The sequence below is a fragment of the Calonectris borealis genome, chromosome 11 (genome assembly GCF_964195595.1).
Source record: "Calonectris borealis chromosome 11, bCalBor7.hap1.2, whole genome shotgun sequence".
NCBI lineage: Eukaryota > Metazoa > Chordata > Aves > Procellariiformes > Procellariidae > Calonectris > Calonectris borealis.
This window is the reverse complement of record NC_134322.1, coordinates 895,482-913,860: the sequence shown is the minus strand read 5'-3', so window position 1 is coordinate 913,860 and position 18,379 is coordinate 895,482. Positions and strand designations below refer to the sequence as shown.

The 18,379-nt window shown below is 44.6% G+C and overlaps 1 protein-coding gene and 1 long non-coding RNA gene across 11 annotated transcripts in view; one reads left to right on the top strand and one right to left on the bottom strand.

Moving 5' to 3' along the window:
* CTDSPL2 (CTD small phosphatase like 2) overlaps positions 1 to 5,579 on the bottom strand; it is a 43,841-nt gene extending 38,262 nt beyond the window's left edge. Inside the window, exon 1 of one of the 2 annotated variants that reach the window (XM_075159657.1) lies at positions 5,419 to 5,579. The gene's annotated coding sequence lies outside the window, so the exon portion shown is untranslated. Of the gene's footprint in view, positions 1 to 5,055; positions 5,137 to 5,418 lie in introns of those variants that run through there. The other variant, XM_075159660.1, reaches the window with a different exon arrangement.
* Positions 5,580 to 5,667: 88 nt separating this feature from the next.
* Positions 5,668 to 15,818, top strand: LOC142086552 (uncharacterized). Of its 9 annotated transcripts, XR_012675146.1 has the most exons (6): positions 5,668 to 5,964; positions 6,938 to 7,048; positions 8,002 to 8,117; positions 11,394 to 11,490; positions 12,620 to 13,858; positions 15,716 to 15,818. It is a non-coding gene; the product is annotated as an uncharacterized LOC142086552 (long non-coding RNA). The 9 variants fall into 9 exon arrangements; XR_012675142.1 differs by lacking the exon at positions 15,716 to 15,818 and having other exon boundaries at positions 5,724 to 5,949; positions 12,620 to 14,745; XR_012675141.1 differs by lacking the exon at positions 15,716 to 15,818 and having other exon boundaries at positions 5,724 to 5,964; positions 12,620 to 14,745.
* The last annotated feature ends 2,561 nt before the right edge of the window (positions 15,819 to 18,379 follow it).

Below are 18,379 nucleotides of genomic sequence, written 5' to 3'. Positions count from 1 at the left end.
TGCTTCAAAAACACCAGCTATGAGATGTAAACTACAGAAGAGCGAGCCCAGAGGAAACTACAACGGATGAAGCAAAATCCCACCACAGGGGGTAAGAAATAAATATACCTGTATTAGACTCTTTGCTCCAGCAGCTTCAGCCCCTGTATATAAGCAGAAGATCCTGAGTACCCTTGAAGTTCTGTCTAGACTAAGGAAATCTATATTCGACTGTGTCTAAACCAGAAGCCTTACCAGTACAATACTACCTATTAGAAATGTGAAAGGAAGGGGGAAATACTGTTTTTCCCTAGTCAAATACAGCTAGGGTAACAAGCCTCCTAGTGAGCACAAATGCAACTCGTGCTGGCAAAAGGAACCCCTTTGTGCAGGGGTTTTACGGCTAACTAGGCTGGTATTGCTGTGCCAGTAAAGTCCTTGTGGTATAGCCTAATCCTTAGATTGAATTACCTACCTTCCTCTAATTAGCACCTCCTAAAATATAGGGTGAATCAAAGCAATCGTGTTTTAGAATGGCCTAAAGTAAACTGAGTTATGATTTAGACTGAATCAGAGCAGCTAAAGCTAAATTGCTTAGAACAACTGCTCTGATTTGATCTGAGTTCCTGTTAATTTGTTAATTTAAATTAGCTATTCCTAAACATAGGCTAAATAAGGACCAGGTTCCTTTTCTTTCATATGAGGCTTCAAGGATGCTAACGTGCCCTACAGTATCACCTTCCTAGCCCTACCCTGCTGATAATGACATTCCTGCTGTGTTGCCACTGCGTGTGTTTATATATATATAAAATAAAGTAATTTATTTATAGGCAAATTCTAATCCAAATGTTTTAGAGCCTTAGATCTTTTTTCTCCTACTTACACTTGGCATATTGGCAATGAATAATAGGATGTATTTTTTAGCATTGTGCTACTTTAAGTATGCATAGCTTATTTTCCAGATGCTGTGGAGTTAACGGCTCTGTTTAGTTAAACTTACTTTCATCATAATGTTATACTTAAAGTTACACTGCTACAATAAATATTATGAATTCAAAACTAGAAGTGTTTTATGCCTTCTAACTAGATTCTTCACCAACAAAAAAATTCAGCATTCAGATAGGAGTTAGGACCATTAGGGATAACTTCAATTTCCATCATCTCTTTTATATGCAACTCTGGCATTCACATCACTTAGTGGAAAGAGGATCCTCATCGGATCTAATGCAACAGATAGGCAACTTCCTAAATGTTGGCTTTAGGGTTATTTTTAGCTAGATGCATAGAAATCTGATTGATGAGGCTGGATTCTCATGAAACTTTCCCCATGGGGAGGTGTATTTTTTATGTCACAATGCAGCAGAGATCAATGCGGCTGCTGAGTTAATCCCGTCCACCAGCGGCTGCACATTTCCTTCCCCTTGGCTTGTCCACAGATCTCAGTATTACCATAAATACTAACCCATCAGATAGGGAAACTGAGGCAACAAAGGATGTATGTCAGATCACACACCTGACAGTGTTAGCAAATGTGAAAATACACTTCAGGCTGATACTCAACTCATTATTTTCTTACACCAGACTGTCCTGACAAGTGTTTTCCTTGGATCACGAGGTACGATGAAAGAACTCCTTGTTTTCCATAGTTAAGAGACCTTAATCAAAGTAATTACTGAAACTGATCTGATTGGGAAGTAATCTATTTAAAAAAAGTTAAGACTGCCAACTGGGAAGCTACTATCCAACCTCTGAAACTGATTGCTTTAGATGTGGATGATTTCACACTTAATTTTTCAAGTGCTATTGAAAATGTCTTCACCTGTGAATGTAAAATATTTATTTTTCTAAAATACTAAATAATGGCCATCTAGGCAACTCAACATGTAAACATGTTATATTTGCTTTCAAGTATCTCAGTGTATGTGAGTTTCTCCTCCAAGCAATCAGAAAAGATACACTGCACTGCAACTAATGCTGCACTTCAGCAAATTAACCTATGTTTAAAGTACTCTATAGGGCCTGACAAAAATCTTGTCAAAATCCCTGCCTGAGATAGCTACTCTTTTTAAACAAGCTTGTAAAGAGCCTACTGTTCCCTTACAGGATCAGAGCAGTATGATTAAATTTAAATATTCTGCCCCCCTAAAAATTGTAATCCGTTATGAATTTGATTAATCAACTATGCACTTATGGTGCATATTTGCATTTGTTGAAGACTTAACTGGGATGTATAAACATCAAATGAACTTTTCATATACAATAGATGAAAAACAATCTTCCATTTAAAATTTACAAGAGATTGGTGGCAACGCTTTAGTGGTAATGTAAGCTGCCAGCAAATGAAAGAATTTCATTCAGACTTAGTCCTTTACTTTCTGGGCTAATAAAAGTAAGAACCATTATATCTGATCTACTCACAGTAATGAATCAGAAAGGCACTTGTCTGAGAGGAATGCTCCTGAGAAAGTACGGAATAAGGATGCAGTCACAGGGGGAGTGGCGGGGACATACATACATGACAGCCTTTAAATCTGGGATAATTCTAATAGTCCTATTCTGACCTTATCAAAGTCCAAAAACCATGATACATAGGAATTGGCTCCCCTAGGGAGATCAGGCTGAAAACATATGGATGGGGAAGAACTTGTACAGGGTTTGAATAGGGAAAAGCTGCAAACCCATAAACTGGAAAAGGCAATTTTAGAGTTATACAATTACACTGGCTTCAGCTGTGATCTTGAAATTATCATGATGATGTTCTGGAACTTCCAGTTATTCCTTCAAAAGGGCAAGAAGTCTCAAGCTTCTGTCAGAATATACATATGTCTAGAAATGCACATTAATTTTAAATTTCTGCCAAATTCCAGTCCTACTTGATACATCCTGCTTTTACAGACTCACAGAATGGTTGAGGTTGGAAGGGAGCTCTGGAGGTCATCTTGTCCAACCCCCTGCTCAAGCTTTTCTTGCAAGCTCTTGCCAAAATAGTTCAGTATGACTTTCAGCATTGGTTCTTACAAAAATGTGCAAGTACTCCAATTTATTACTCCACTTACACCTATGAAAAAGTTTCTTCCACGGGAATGAAATATTTGCGTAGAAAACTGTCAGAAGAGAAAATGTGACTCTTAAGTCTTCTGCAAACACTATTTTTGTTGGTGTCAACCTCAGCAGCGTTACAAGTGATCAAAGAAAATAAAAGCCAATACAGTATGGAAAAATTTTGTAAGATGAAGACTGTTTCCTTTCGAATTCAGAGGACTTTTTTTTTTTAACTGCTTAATGCTATTCAGTCTGCAATAGTGTCACATCAGTGTGCTGGGGAATCAACATAGTGGAAGGAAGTTATCAACACTTGCAGCGGAAGCAAGATGGAAAATTACCTTTAAATTATCAAAATGCATGTACAGCTCCAGCATATGTGGAATGTTTACATATTTAGAAAAATGATCTAACTGTACCATTAAATCTCCGGGACAGACTGACAAGAGAATTTTTTCTTTAATGAAAGAACTTTCTCAGATGAAACAGGAATGTCAGCTTTAGCGCATACTCCACTGACTGGAACAGGATCAAGTCTTAACTAAGTTCCACACAATGTTTTCAGGGGAAAAGTGGAGAATGTTTTATGGAATTTAAGTCTGGATTTGGCTTGCATCCTAGAACATATATCTTGTTATGAAAACTGCTGAAACACTTTTAAGTGGGCAAGCCACAAGTGTCCTTGGAGCTATCCAGTCAACTGGAAGTCACACAGGCAAAACCTCCTGAAGTAGAAAAGCTTGAAATTGGAAGGGGGGGGGTGAGGGAGGGGCAAATAATCTTGGAAGCATATCTGTTATATAGAGCTGTTCGCTTGTGCCTACAGCATGAAGTAGTTACAACTTGTTTTCTGCTATTGTCACAGATCCAATACGTTACTCTAGCTAAATCATAATCTCTTCCTGCCTCAGTTCATCCATGTGTAAACCTGGTTCGCTAACTCTTACCTTAATGTGTCATGGGGCTTAATTAATAACACTTAGGTCTTTTAAGCCCTCTACAAACATTAACTACTTCTTGTAACAACTCTCCGAGGTATTATTATCCCCATTTTACTGATGGAGAAATGGCAAAAGAGGTTGTGACTTGCCCAAGGCAACAGAGTAATAGTTATACTTAGAGATCCTCTTCATAGACTACTGTATTGTAACAGTGGAAACTTATCAAGAAAGGTAAAGTCAATAAATACAATCTCAAAATTACTTTTAAAAGAGTACCATAAGCAACTGGAAGACTATGAAAAACCACTACCAGAAACAATAGGCTTGGGATCAGGACAAGTGCTATAATCAGCTTTGTAAAGGAAGAAATATCCCAGACAGATCTAGGCTAGAGCTCACCAAAACAGTCACAAAGAAATACTAAGACCTGTCCTCTCATGTGCTCCTAAGTACCATAAAATTGAGCAACAGGCTTGTACAGTACTCTTTAGCAACACAGAAGCGAGCAGATAATCAATGTGGTATGCAACGTGCTAACATCTCACGCCGCGTTCCCAGTACTGACAGGGAATGCCAATAACGGGTTTAGATGGCGGTGGCCCTGCACGCTACGGCCGCCATCCCCCCGCTCCGGCCCTCACAAGTGACAGCAGACAAAGTTGGTGTTATCCCCCTCTGCCCAGACGCGCTGACATCCTTCGCAGCAGCCTTTCGGGATCTCTGCCCGGGCAGCCTGCGGCGGTGCCCTGCATCCGCCGGGGAGGCAGCGGGGCGGCAGCCCCCCGTCGTCCCCCCCCGGGGCCGGTGACAGGCACGTCCAGCGCTGCCGCCCCGGCGACAACAACAGCCAGCAACAGGCGCGTCCTGCGCGCTCGCTCCGCGGGAGCCAGCGCCGGGCATGGCCCGCCCGTGTGTAGCAGGGGCTGGGATGCAGCCCGCAGAGCTACGCCCCCTGAGCCGGCCCGGCCCGGGACGCGCCCCCGCCGCCCGCCGCCGCCCCCCGCCGCGCACAGCGCAGCCCCCGCGGCGCCCACCGCCGCCCGAGGCGCGGAACGGGACGGGGCGGGCGGGAGCCCGGGCAGAGGAGACTCACCGCAGGCCTCGGCCTAGAGGGGGAGGCGGGGGGTGTCAGCGCGGGGGTGACAGCCGCGCCGCCCGCTCCTCCGGGGGCAGGGGGCTGGCCCGGCAGGGCTGCGCGCCCGCTCCGGCGCGGCCGGGGCTGGCTGGCCTCCGCGGCCGGCGAGAGGAGGTTGAGCGGGGAGGGACGGGGTGTCTCCGCACGCAGCGGGGCGCGGAGCCCGGCGGGCGGGCGGGCGGGGACGCGGGGCGCAGGGGCCCGCCGCGGGGCAGGCCCTGAGGGGAGGCTCCCGCCGGTCACTCCGGAGCGGCCACCCCTTGCCTTCCCACCTGATCCCGGGCTGGGACCCCGCGCTGGCTGAGCCGCCGCGTCAGTTACCTGTGGGTGCGGGGTGCCGGGGAGGCGGGCCCCCGGTGTCCGGGTCCCCGGCGGCCGGCCGGGCAGGGCCGGGCGGGCGCCGCTGTGTTTACACCGCCACCGGGGCTCCGCGCTCCGCAGCCGCTCAGCAGCCAGTCGCCATTTCCCGCCTACCGACCTGCTACACCGCACTGAGGGACCCGGATGGGGAGAGGGGCCGCCGCGCAGGCGCAGCCCGGCCGGGGGAGGGGGGCCTGGGGACGGCGGCGCCGGGGCAGGCCGGGAAGGAGGGAAGCCGGGGCCTGGCGCGGGGAGCGGCGCCCCGAGGCGGCGGCCCCGGCGGGCGGGCGGAGAGCGACGGGCCGCGTCGCAGCGGGGGTGCGGGAGAGGGCCCCGGCCGCCTCTTCCGCGGGCCGGGAGCAGCCGCCAAGGGCGGGAGGCTGCGCTTCAGGCGCCGGGGCCGAGGGTGCCTCACGCGGAGGAGGCAGCGGCCGCCTCGCTCTCTTGGCGCCGGGCCGAGCCGAGCCGACCGCCGGCCCGCCGCGCCCTGAGGTGAGGCGAGGCGAGGCGAGGTGAGGGGGGGCGCGAGCTGTGAGGAGAAGTGCGGGGGGAGGGGGCGCGAGCGGTGCGGGGTCTGAGGCGGGCGGGAGAGCTGTGAGGCGAGGCGGGGGCGCGGCCGAGGTCCCGCCGCGCCCTGAGGTGGGGGGGGAACCCGCCGTGGGCGGCCCTGATCGAGGGGTGCGTGGCTGCAGGAGCGCTGGCTCCCGGGGCCCTGCCGGCTGGGGAGCGCCGGGACCGGCCGGCAGCCAGCCGCAGGGCGGGGGAGAGCGGTCGCCCGGGCTGGCCGCCCGCCGCCCGGCTCGGTTCTGCCCCCCACCACGGAGGAGAGGGGCGCGGCGGGGAAGACCTCGCCCGCTGCGGCCGGGCGCAGCTCGGGGAAGCCGCTGCGGCCGGGAGGGAGTGTTTCCCCGCGGAGCGGGGGGCGGAGAAGCGGCGCGGTTGCGGGCGGGAGTAGCGTTTCCCTGCGCTCCCTGGGGAGGAAGCGCCGGCGAGGGTTCGCCGCGGCCGGAGCGCGGCCACTGCTGCAGCCGTGGGGGCGGGCGGCCGGCACCCATCGAGCGGGCGGGAGCGCATTGGCCCGGTGGGGCCGCGGCCCGGGAGTGCTCCGGCGCCGGCCGTGGGGCAGGCCGCTCCCGCTCACCGCCGCGGGCCAGTCGCCGCTCCGGCCGCCCCCTCCCCTGCCCGGGAGGCCCGGCTTCCCTCCTGGCAGCCTTGAAACGTTCCCCTCGGCTGGTCAGTCTGGCCTTTTATAGGAGGCTGCTGGCCCCGCGCCCGCGGGCGGGAGCGCCGTGGCGGTGTCCCTGACTCTGCCCTCTCGCTTGGCCTGCCGTGTTCTGGATTGCTCGGCTTATGTAGCTTTACCTTCTCTTCCAAAGCGTAGAGCAGTGCTAGTTTTGCGGTTTGAGTTGCTGTTTTAAGGCGCCTGTGGAATCTAGTGTGAAGTTTTATTTCCACTTACTTTTTTTTTATTATTATTTAGGCAGCGTCTTTCGGCGTGAAATGTTGAGGGTGCTGCATGCTTTAGTATTTGAATGACTTGAAGAAGCAGCTTGACCATCTCATGCAGTAAGGTACAAGAGGACATAGCGAGGTTAGATTTGTAATTTGCAGCCTACTGAACTTGTATATCTAATTTTCTTTCCATTGGTGACCACTTTTGTCCACCAAGCTTTTTAAACAGAAGTCTTCAGTTTGCAGGTTAATATTAGGATAACTTCTCAAGATATTGCTGAAAATGGAACGTTTTTACAAAAGTAGCTTGTATCCGTGTTCTCTCCTTGAGCAGTAGGCAGAAACCCACACACGGTATTGTTTGTTTTCTTTTTCTAGTACCTGTTGACTCCCTTCTTAGCTTTTAAACGTGGATCATATTATAAAAGTCCCAGCTCTCTAGTCACTTAAAATATTTATTGGCTTGTTAAACCGAACCACATCTGCTGCTGTGAAGCCAAGATTCGTTTTAGAATTCTATCACAGTTTTCTTTAGCAGAAGACACTATAAAGCTAATTTTACCATAGTTTCTTAAGAAAAGAGGTCATAAAAAGGCAGTGGAAACAGTGTAGTCCTCATTCAGAACAGGTAATCTTCTTCCTTTAGAGCATTGAAGTATTTCTAAACACACTCATTAACCATAGTACTTGAATATTTTTTGTATGATCAGCTGTGAAAAAGGTTAGCTTGGACATGTTAAAACTTAATTAAGATTGTTTGTCAGTCCATTAAGAGGAACGAGTATGGCAAGATAACTTTGTGATGTCTCATAGTACAAGCCCAAAAGGACATTCACTGATACTTAGAAAGTGGGAGTTTTGAAAAATGGTAGGTGGAAATACTTTTTCAAACCGTGTAATTAGAATGAAACTAGTTGCCAGAGGAAATCATTCAGCAAGATTCAAAGCAAGCAGATATTTGTATAAATACCAAAACCGTCTAGTGCCTTTATAACGAAAGCCAAAAAATGTTTAGAAGAGAGATTAAAGCATATGACTCAGGGTTCAAGCTAATCTTTATGGGAATGAGAACTGTACTTTTCTGTGTTACAGAATATTAAAGTACGTCTTCCACAGTGGTCTTGTGCTGTCCTTGAGTTCCCTGGTCCTGAGCCGTGTCAGGGAGAGGGTATTGGGCCAGCAGGATGGTGAGCTTTGCCACATGTCAGGTGGGAATATGTAAAATCATATTGCTAATTGACATTGCTGTGAAGGCAAAAGTTCAGAGGTCCACCTGCTGCAACCTGTTCCCCACATTATAATGTATACCATGAAAAGAGCATTAGCTCTGCCTGTGCGTAAAATGTAAAAATGCTAAATAACGCTGTGTCTGCCTGCGTACACATGAAGCATTAGAAGCTTTGAATGTGCATTCGGTTCAAAGAAAAGGCTCGTGTGTTGGCAGTGGCGGGTTTTTCCCCTGACAGTGGATTTCAGGCACTCTGTCAGACTGAGATAATCTAGGTGCATGTTTTCTTCACTTTACAGAGAAACTGAAGGGAAAAAATGTATAGTTGCCAGAATGTTGCACATTCTTGAAATGTTACACTCTGAATGTTCATTCAAAAGGCCATTTTTCATATTTTGTGATTTCTTCCCAACTCTTTTTTTTCCTAAGTCTTGCTGATCCATTAGCTTTGTGTTTATATGCTCATTTAAAATGACGTGCTTTAGAGTGACTTCCCTGTTTGGTGTAAAGAGTAAGTATCAGCAAGTCCACCAGTTTCTCCTGGTAAGCTGTTTCAAATATCTGCAGTTAGGGGTTGTATTTCGTTTCAGGTTTGAGTTTAACTTCCAGCTATTGCATCTAACGCTTCTCAGCGAGATTCAAAAGTCATGCACTGCTGGAGTTACTCTTTCATGTGTCAGGACCCACGTCTAGGGATCAGGTCATCCCTCAGAATTCTGTTTCATAAGCTAAAATCCTAAATCTTGCCTTGTGGGCTTTGCTTTTTCAGGGGAAAGGTTTAATTCCCTAGATAATTTGGGGGGGGGGGGGGGTCTTCCTTTAAGTTCTCTCTAGTATTTGGGCATCCTTCTTGCAGATAGCACTTGGCACTCGAGCACAGCAGTTCAATCTAGTTTATTTTGCCACAGTGAAAACAACTGTGACCAGACTGACAGAGAGTTGTTGTATAAATAAAACAATTCTTGTTAGGGTTTATATTTTTAAAATTACCTATTTCCAGTATTTGTTGTTTCTTTTGCTTATCTGTAGGGAATAAATTTGTTTAATAGGTAAACAGAACCATGCACTTGACTGAAATGAGAACAGCTATCAGGCTACGCTTGCTCCTTCATGCCTAGACGTCTGTGATCCAATCTGTCTGTCCAGGAACAGCTACAGACTTGCTGTTCTCGCTGCTGACACTTCAGCTGACAGGAATCAGAATTCATATGGTACTGCATCCCTCTACAGAAACAAAGGCAAGCGCAAATTTAGATGAACCTTTATGTATGTTTGATCTAGCGCAGTGCATCATTGAAGATTGTCATGAAACAGTCCAGTGGGGATAGAAGTACACATCCACAAGTGGTCAAGTCCAGTTTTAGGACATTAAACTGTGGAGTATCCATACTAGCAGTCCCATTGTCGTACACGGGGAGAGTTTGATATGGGTTGAGGAATTAGAGTATTATGGTTTCTATATTGGCATGAAGTTCTTGCATAAATATCACTACCGTGTTTCTGGCTGGCTTGAAAATTCCACTGCATTCTCGTAAATAGGTATATATGACCCTAATTGTTTGGGGGTTTTTTTCCTATTTTATTTAAACCAGTGCTGTGCTAGAGAAATACGGTCTCCTCTAGACCTGCAATCAGCTAGAAAGCTCTAGCTAGTGCAGAACACTGTGCTGTTTCTCCACAGTGATAGAAAGTGCCCAATCTCACATTTTCTAGTTTATTGCAGCAAGATTTTTGATCATATTAAATATTCCGGTTTTTCTCCTCAAAGAAGGGTCCCAGGTTACTTAAACTTTAACTTAACATATTTGGGTCCCAGGTTACTTAAAGTTCCGTGTATATCCTGGAATAAGGATTGCAGTGGACAGCTAGATTTATGGCATGCTGAAACTCTCCATAATACGGATAAAGCAGAAAGTTGTCAGATAGAGAATTTCTTCAGAGGCTGGTGTTGAACAGTGAAATGGATTCTGCTAAGAACCGAAGACCTCAAAAACCTTGCTTCAAGGAAAATAGCATTTTTTGATCCAGCTTTTCTCCAATATGCAAACAAAATAGTGGTATTAAATATATTTATATAGGAGAAAACCTTTTATATGCTCTATTACATGTATTTCTTTGCCTTGGGAACATGTAAGAACATTTTGACAGCTCTTAATCAGTTTTGTTGATTCACTGTTTTGAGGGTGTGCAACCATGTTTTGAGCAAGCTTAATAATGGACTGCTTGTACTAACAATTTTATTGTTGCTACCTGAAAAATACAGTTTTAGGGTAATAAAATGTCATGAGTTCAAGTAAAATTTGGGCTTTTCTTGTGGCATATGGAAGTTGAAGAAATCACTTTTTTCATGCTTTGTTGGTGTATGTGCAAGTATATAAATTCTTTAGTCGCTGTAAGAGATTTGGGAAGGGTGAACTTGTGGCGTGGAGGTGAGTTCTCCACATACCAGCGGTACGCACCACGCGTGTGTTTGTTCAGGCAAATCCACGAGAGTAAATGGTTATGTGTGCAGAAAAGTGCCTAATTAGCAGATGTACCATAAAGTGACAGATAAAGACCTGGCTCCTCTTCCTCTTTTAGTATTGGTTTGGCTTCTGACAGGTCATATATTGAATTGCAGGGGGGGGGAGATTTAATGTAGCATTTTATAACTAAGGTTTCAAAAATCGTTTATGCAGGGCGTTTCCTGCATGTATTAATTTAAACTGAAGCAGAAGTGCATGACAATGTGGGTAAAGTCTAGTCAACCTTGTGTATTTTCCAGGCAAATCATGCTGTGATTCACTGAAAACATTTAATGTTCTATTGCAAAATACTGGCTTACAAGGGATCTTTTGTTCTGCAGGCTTTGGATTTTTCACTGTTTATGATTTTGTCTATGTGAAGATGTAAAATGATAACACTTAATAAAATACATACACTATTAGTTATTTAGTATCTGTTTTCATCTTGTCACTTTAGTCTTCAAACTGTTTTAAACAGAATGCTCTTTGCAGCTATTAATATTCTGAAAAATGTGGTTATTTTTAATTTGTTTCATATAGAGCCATGTTTTACCTTTTGGTGAGATACTACCCATCAGTTTGTTTGGTTTTCCTAATGTTTAAACTAAAATAGATTCATCAGTCTTAGCTTTTGTGGGATCCATGTAACTTTGAGAAAGCTTTAGCAAAGCCTGTTTACTGACAACCTGCAGAATTGGACAGTGGGGACTGACTAGAATAAATTGAGTTATTTCTTTGCCTGTTCATTGTAGGTGCCTGCATTTCGTATACTTGTTGAAGTCATCCTTCAGTCCTGGCAGCAAAGACTTCAGTTTACTGTTAATTGTTTTCCTCCTGTTCGTTACAGAGGTACTTGGAATTTATGTAGTCATGGCTATGCTGAGGTTTTTCCCACTAAGCAGGATAAACACCCTCTAATTTCACACTTACTAGGTTTGAAGACTGAATCAAAACATCTTAAGAGGAAAATTTAGTCTTCCTCTGTAGTCTTTTTTGGGGGGAGAGAGAGAAAGGAACATGAAAGCAAGGAGGAGGGGAGGGAGGAAAATATCAGTGGCAGAGAGAACATTAAGTGAATTCTGGTTGGGTTTATTTCCCCTCCTCAACAAGCTAAATTTTTACCACCTTAAAATTTCATGTATGTCTCTGAGGTATAAGGGAGTACTCATATTTTAAACTGAAACAAAGATTTATTCTCTGATTTTTAGCAACCTAATTGATTTGAGCTGTCTGTAATGGAGTAACAGTTGCATAAGCTTTGAAAGTTCATACCCCATTTGTATGCTAATGTCTCTTCAAGTCAGATTTCTCTTCAGGGCTGGGCATAAAAACAAAGTATGAAATCACTTGCTGATCAAAAATGACTTGGGAATATGCATTTTCTCAGTTTAACCTCGGGCAAAATATTTTTGGCATCATAGCATTCATTTACATGGATTTGTGAGTGCTTTTAAAGTATAGCCTTTTATAATTAGGGTTTTTAAAGTTTGGTTATTTATGCAAAGTGTATAGGTGTGTTGTTCTCTTGTAATTTTGCATTTGAAATCTTTAGGAAATGGGACAATTGCAAGAATTTTCTTGGTCTTGGTATGGTATCAGCTCTTGATGTTTGAGGAATTCAGTATTTTCCTAACTTCCTCACACAGTTGTTATATGTTAATTAGTTTACATCTGTACTGTGCTTTGAAGCTGTAAAGTGTTGTTATTCTTTAATTAAAAAATTGGTAGAGGTCGCCGTGTTTAAATGGATGCAGATAATTCACAATACATTCAAAGCAATTCATCCAATAACCCTGCTGCCACGGTCTGTATTATATTTTTAATTACCCCATTATTCTACTGGATGCCAAAATCTGGGGTTTGCATCTTGTCCCTAGAGAAGGAAGACATCCACAGCTCTGCTGCTTGGCCAGCTGTCGTTTTACCTTTACACCACGTCCTGTGCGTAACAGTTGTTTACTTTGTTTAACCCACGCAGCTTTCACAGTTCAAGTAAGTTTTGGAGACAGATAACGGAATTACTGCAGGCGTTTCTGAACATAGTTTCACCCGCCCCAAAACCTCTCGCTTGACATCAGACTACCTTCAGCCAGCATGGAGACGCAGTAGGTGCTTACGCTGCTTCCCGGGACCTGGCAGTCACGGCGGTAGTTACTGTACTTGGCTTTTGAAATGGCACGAGGGAAGCAGGGGAGGGTTGAATTACATGGAAAGTGTCCAAATATGTGTACGTGTTCAGAACATAAATACTCCTTGTGCCTCTCTTTTTGAAGGATGCATGCGTTTCTTCGATGGAAATTGGTTTGCTGGATGCCCTTACTAAGGGTATCATCATAAAATGGGCCCAACAAAATCATCTTACTAAAGCAAGATCTGAATGGGTTCAGTCCTTCACTTCGCCGGATTCATCCCGCCTCACTTCAGGCACTTAGCCTAGATGTTGAAATCGGGAGCCCCTCACTCAAGTATTCCACGGAAAACGGGAGAGCGCGCTGAATCTCCATTTGGAGGAGCCTGTTCCTTTCTGTGAACTGTAATAAGAAACCCAGAACAATTAGACACTTCACAAATTATCCTTGCTAAGTGCCTACAGCTGAGTAGTATGAATCAAAGCCTTTGTACCAGAAATTAGCTTAGTGCGGCTAACAGTTACTGCGTGTGTGTCTGTCTTCTGTTCTCCAAATAACTAGGTTTCCATTTTATTACAACTTTCAGTACGATTTTGATTAGTAGATTGAAAAATGAAGTGTAGGGAATGAAACAGAGAATAAAGTCTTTGGGTTACCCCTTAGTAAAACTTTTGCAATATTATGTTGTATTGCAAAACGATTTGGATAATTCAAACTATGTGTAGTCACTGCTAGCCCCGACAGTGATTCAGATGTCATCGCAGTTACTTCCAAAGTATCAATACAAAAGGGAAATTTATCATGTTAGGATGTTCCTTATGTTTTAAAGGTTTTTTTTTAGATGCTCAAAAAGTGAGTTTCTTGATGCAAGTCTCCTTCCTGTGTACTTCTTCACAGCTCTAAATGGGAGTATATTTAACATTTGAAAAAATGCCTGTTAGACACGGCCCAAGATCATTTGTTCTCTCTTGTCCAATTTCCTAAGTTTTCGGAGAAGATTATTAGCAGATGAAATTCTACATGCTCGGGAATAATCCCTCTTACTCTTGCATACAGAGCTATGTATCTAGACAACATGCCAGAAAAAGGTAAGAATGCATAGCTTTCATAGAATGCATAGAATACAGAGCAGGAAGTATATGACCTTTCTATTATAATAACTAGTGTCAACAATTGCGGTTCTTAACACTGAAATGGGGTCAAAAATGTTGTCTCATATGCTGTTTAATGTTTTCATAAAACACCGATTTCTGTACCTTTTGCCAGATAAGATTTCCAAGCTTTACTTTTTTAAAAGCTCTTTTAATTCTTATCCCTGATGTGCCTGTCTTGGTTGAAGACACTTGTGTTGGATGAGCACAAAAAGGAGGGAGCAGTGAATTGTGCTGCTAGTTCTGGCTTAGGTCAAGGGACGAGTGGTGTTCTTCAGCCCTGCTGTCCTCTCGCAGGGGAAAAGCTAATTTAAGGGGTGGGGGTTGTGTGTAATGAAGAATTGGAGGCAGAGGGAGAAATCAAGGTCTATCAGCAAAGGTCCTTTTTACTCCAGATGCACTGTTTTCTTCAACCTTATAAGAATTAAATGGTTTTCACTTTTCAAAATATGTGGTGTCTCTAAGAAAGAACGAAGCTGTCGGCCACCAGTGTCTCACAAGTTAATACAGGTTGCTCAGATGTAAATTGGGGAAAAACATAAGAAAGCAAATAGATGTTTCATGTTGCTTTTGAATAGTGCTTTTACTTTTTCCCTTTAATCTCAAGTCAGTAGGAAGCCCATTTTCCGATAAACGTATTTAACCCAGTTTGGTGTGTATTTGCAGGGTTATGTTAGGGTGGAACTGTTATGTTTTATGGACCAAAAAAGTAAGAGTAGGGAAAAGAATGAACTAATCGGAAATCATTCTAGAAAAAAATGGAATAACTGAAATAATTTTAGTTTTTCGGTACAGTGGAAATAAAGTATGCTCTACCCCTTTCATCAGCTGATGCTTTTTTTTTTTTTTTTTGCCTTTTTTCTTCCAGTTTAAAGAATTGTATTAAAATTCAGCTAGCATGGCTTCTAGAAGGGCAGCGTGCCTGGCTGGCTAAAGCGATTGCTGATAATCCAGTCTGAATTCTGTTTTAAATATTGGCTTTTTCATGCCGCCGTGGCTAGAAGTTAGGCTTTGGTGAGAAGTAGGTGCTCATCCTTACCACATTCACAAGTTTTCTTACCAGTGACAATGGTGAGCACTTAGCAATGCAGAATTGTAAGGAGATGTGAAACTCTTAGAAGCGTATATGAAAATTGCATGAAAAGATACGAAAAGCTTTGTTGGTCCTATTAGCTGCTTTTTTCAAGAGGCTACTCCTTAAATGCATTGCCATGTAGATTAAAAGTTATTTATAACATGAGCCTTAAAACACGAATTCAGTGAGCTGCATGCTGCTTTAGCTGTCTGGATATATAGTTTAAAAAGATCGGGGCTGGGCCGACATTTAAAGATGCTTTGTTTGGTTCTTCTTGTAAACCAGTTCCACCAAATGTGAGAGCCAGTTTTATTTTAAAGTCTAGCTGGTGGTTTCAGGGAAGCAGATGTTTAAGTAGCTCGCTCTCTCTGAAATGTGTCAACGTTTTGTGTGCTGCTATTTCCATGGAAACAGGTATTGGCTCAGCAAAAATGGCATAGGGATTTCAAAATTACATTTTAAAAAACAAAATCAGGATAGGTTAGTCATTCTTATTTTTACTCATAAACACTGATAGTGGGGCTGAACAGAACCTGTCTTTTGAATATATTAGGCATAGTCATGCGAGTCGGCAGGTCAGTGATTAATATTTCAATGTTTTTAAAAAGTGAGCTAGTGTTTGATAGAACTTTATTAAAAAAACATGCATTTATTGCATTTTGTTCAGCATATGCTCTTCTACATACTTGAAGGCAGTCACAGTTTTATCACTTCTTCAGGCCTCCACCTTCCTCAGAAGAGGTGAAATATGTATTGGATGGGAACCACAGATTTCAGCTAGTTGGCAAACTGCATTTTTTAGAAAAAAAATAAAGTTGGCTCATGAAACACAGAACTGATAATTTGTGAGTTTGTAATCTTCACCAGCATGTAAAAATGAAGCAAGCCCCATTTTTTTGGGCTACTTTGTTTGCCTTTGGGGACATTTGCTTTAGGAGTAGCCTGCTTACAGCCAAAGTAGTTACCCCAGTTCAGCGTTGCTACAGCATTAAAAAATAGGATTAAACGAGCGGGGCTTGTTGCTTCCCAGGACACTGTACAAAGAACAAATCTCACATGAAGTTGAGGACAAGGCGCTCCAGGAATTCCTGAAAAATGAAGACGCCTCTCATCGTCGTCTTGCATCTTCAGCTGCGCTATTCGGGCACTGGAATTTATTTTCCAGCTCAAGCAGTGGTTAGATGCTAATGCGAATCAAACATCCCAAGTCCTCCCGAGCAGCGGCGCCCGGCTGGTGAGGAGCCGTTGGAAGGGTGGCGCGGGGCGGGAGAGGGGGTGCTGCAGGTCAGCAGCGCTGAGGGGGCCCCAAGAGGTAGGAGCTGCGGCGGCGCTGCAAGGCAGGAGCGCGGGCAGAAGAGACTGCTGGCATTGTGCGAGGAGCAGGAGGGCAGCGAGGCGAAACGGCAAGGAGAAACGGGAACGAGAAGGTGGCACGGGACTGACTGGGGGGGTGGAGGAAGCAGCAGGAGCCACGTGTATGTGAGAGGGGAGATGGCTCAGAAAGCAGCGGTAACAAAGCCACCTACAAACAAACACACAAACGCAAGGAACATTGCTCTGAAAACATTGGCAGTTTCCCAGAAGAACACAGACTTTTTTCTTTTTTTTTCCCTCCACTAAAGTGGAATTTGTTTGACAGAACAATTCCCCTTAGAAATAAAATTCTTTAGACATTGGATCACTAAATAATGAAGGGTAAAGTGCTTAGTGACCTAAATTAGATTCCTTAAAAGGATACCCACTAAGATCAAACTGTGTTTCTATATGGGCTATACTTAAGCCAAATATTTTCCCAAAATACAGAGGCAAAACAAGGCTGGGGTTCATGCGTGCAGGCGGCTGCCTGAGCCTCCCAGCGCTTCTCAAATAGCAAAAGGGAACTGGGAGCACTTGCCTGTTGTCGAACCTTCGTTGTGCTGTGGGTGCATCAGCAGCGCCGCTGCTCCTTCTGCCAAGGAGACGCCAACCAAAGCAGAGATGAAATTGTCTTCCAAGACAGACACTCGTGTCTCTCCCTCATGGCGCTCCCTTTCCCCCTTCCTTGGCCGATTATGAAATAAGCCATAACACTGCAAGTACCCATTTCTCAAGGAACAGAACAGAAAAACACAAGACGCAAGCGTACTGGTTGAGACCGAATGTCCACCTGGGCTGGTATCTTGCCATTTTACCATCTTCAAATAGTATGAAAACCATTGATTTTTCTCATCTTGCCTAACCAATTTTAACCTGTAAGTAAGGTGGGTGCAGACTTAAGGATGTTTCCTGGGAAAGGGGGATGCAGAGCGCTGTGTCACCTTCCAGTCACTGCAGCGCTCGCATGCCAAGTCCTTTGTTGGTGCCATCTCGCAAGCTAAGCCTGGCTCAAACCGCGCAGACGACGGCAAGGCGGGTGCGTATCGTAAGCTTACTGCCATCCCTTCCAGACCAATTCACAGTGAGGTGGCCAATACGGCAATTAAAGGGTAATGGTTTAGCAAGGCATTGAAAGCTGGGGTGAACGTTGGTTCGATTTTTACTCTCGCTAGACCTAAAGAATCTTAACATGGGACCGTTCTAAATACAAAGTAAGAGGCAGCCTGTGACATACAAGAAAACAACAAGAAAAGTTACACTTAGTAAGAAATTGGTTATGCATAATAGTTATAGCAAGACAAAATTCATTATTTCCCAACACCATTTATCTAATGATTTTGTCTAGAAATGCCAGATAACATCACTCTGTATCATATACAGAAGTAATCAGGTTACAGGGAAAACCAGAGTGAGCAGAAGCACATTAAGGAATCCTTCGTATCATTTAGCATCTCACTCAAGATGGTAAACACGTTAAAATGGTCCCAGAGCACTAACAAAGCAAAACTGCTTTTGATATAGAAGGGTTTTTTTGGTCTGTTGTTTTCAAATGCACCACACTTGTACAGATTCAAAGAAATATCATGAAATGGTTTAATATTCTGGAAGACAAGAAGCTAAAATAAAGTTTGATTATGTTTCTCGCCATCACGCTACTGGGAAAGAAAGGTAACACCAGGCCGAGCCACGGTACGGTCACAAGATCTACTGAAAACTGAGCTGGGTGTGAACACCAGCACCTGCCTCTGCGCACATTCCTCACTGCGAGCCAGGTTAACTGCCTTCATCGCCACAGAAAGCTACTGACCTCTGCGCAGGAGCGCACGTGCAGGCCTTTATCACAGGGCAACTCATTTGTTGTGAACTTCACCTCATGCACCTTCTCCGTAACTTGTTTGTTCGACGGGAAGTCTCACGGGCTCCAAGGGGCAGGAAGCAGCGGGGCTGGCACGTGCCCCACAGGAGGTGGCTCACATGGGGCTGGCCAAAGCAGCTTTTATGCAGAGCCAGAGGTTACACAATGACAG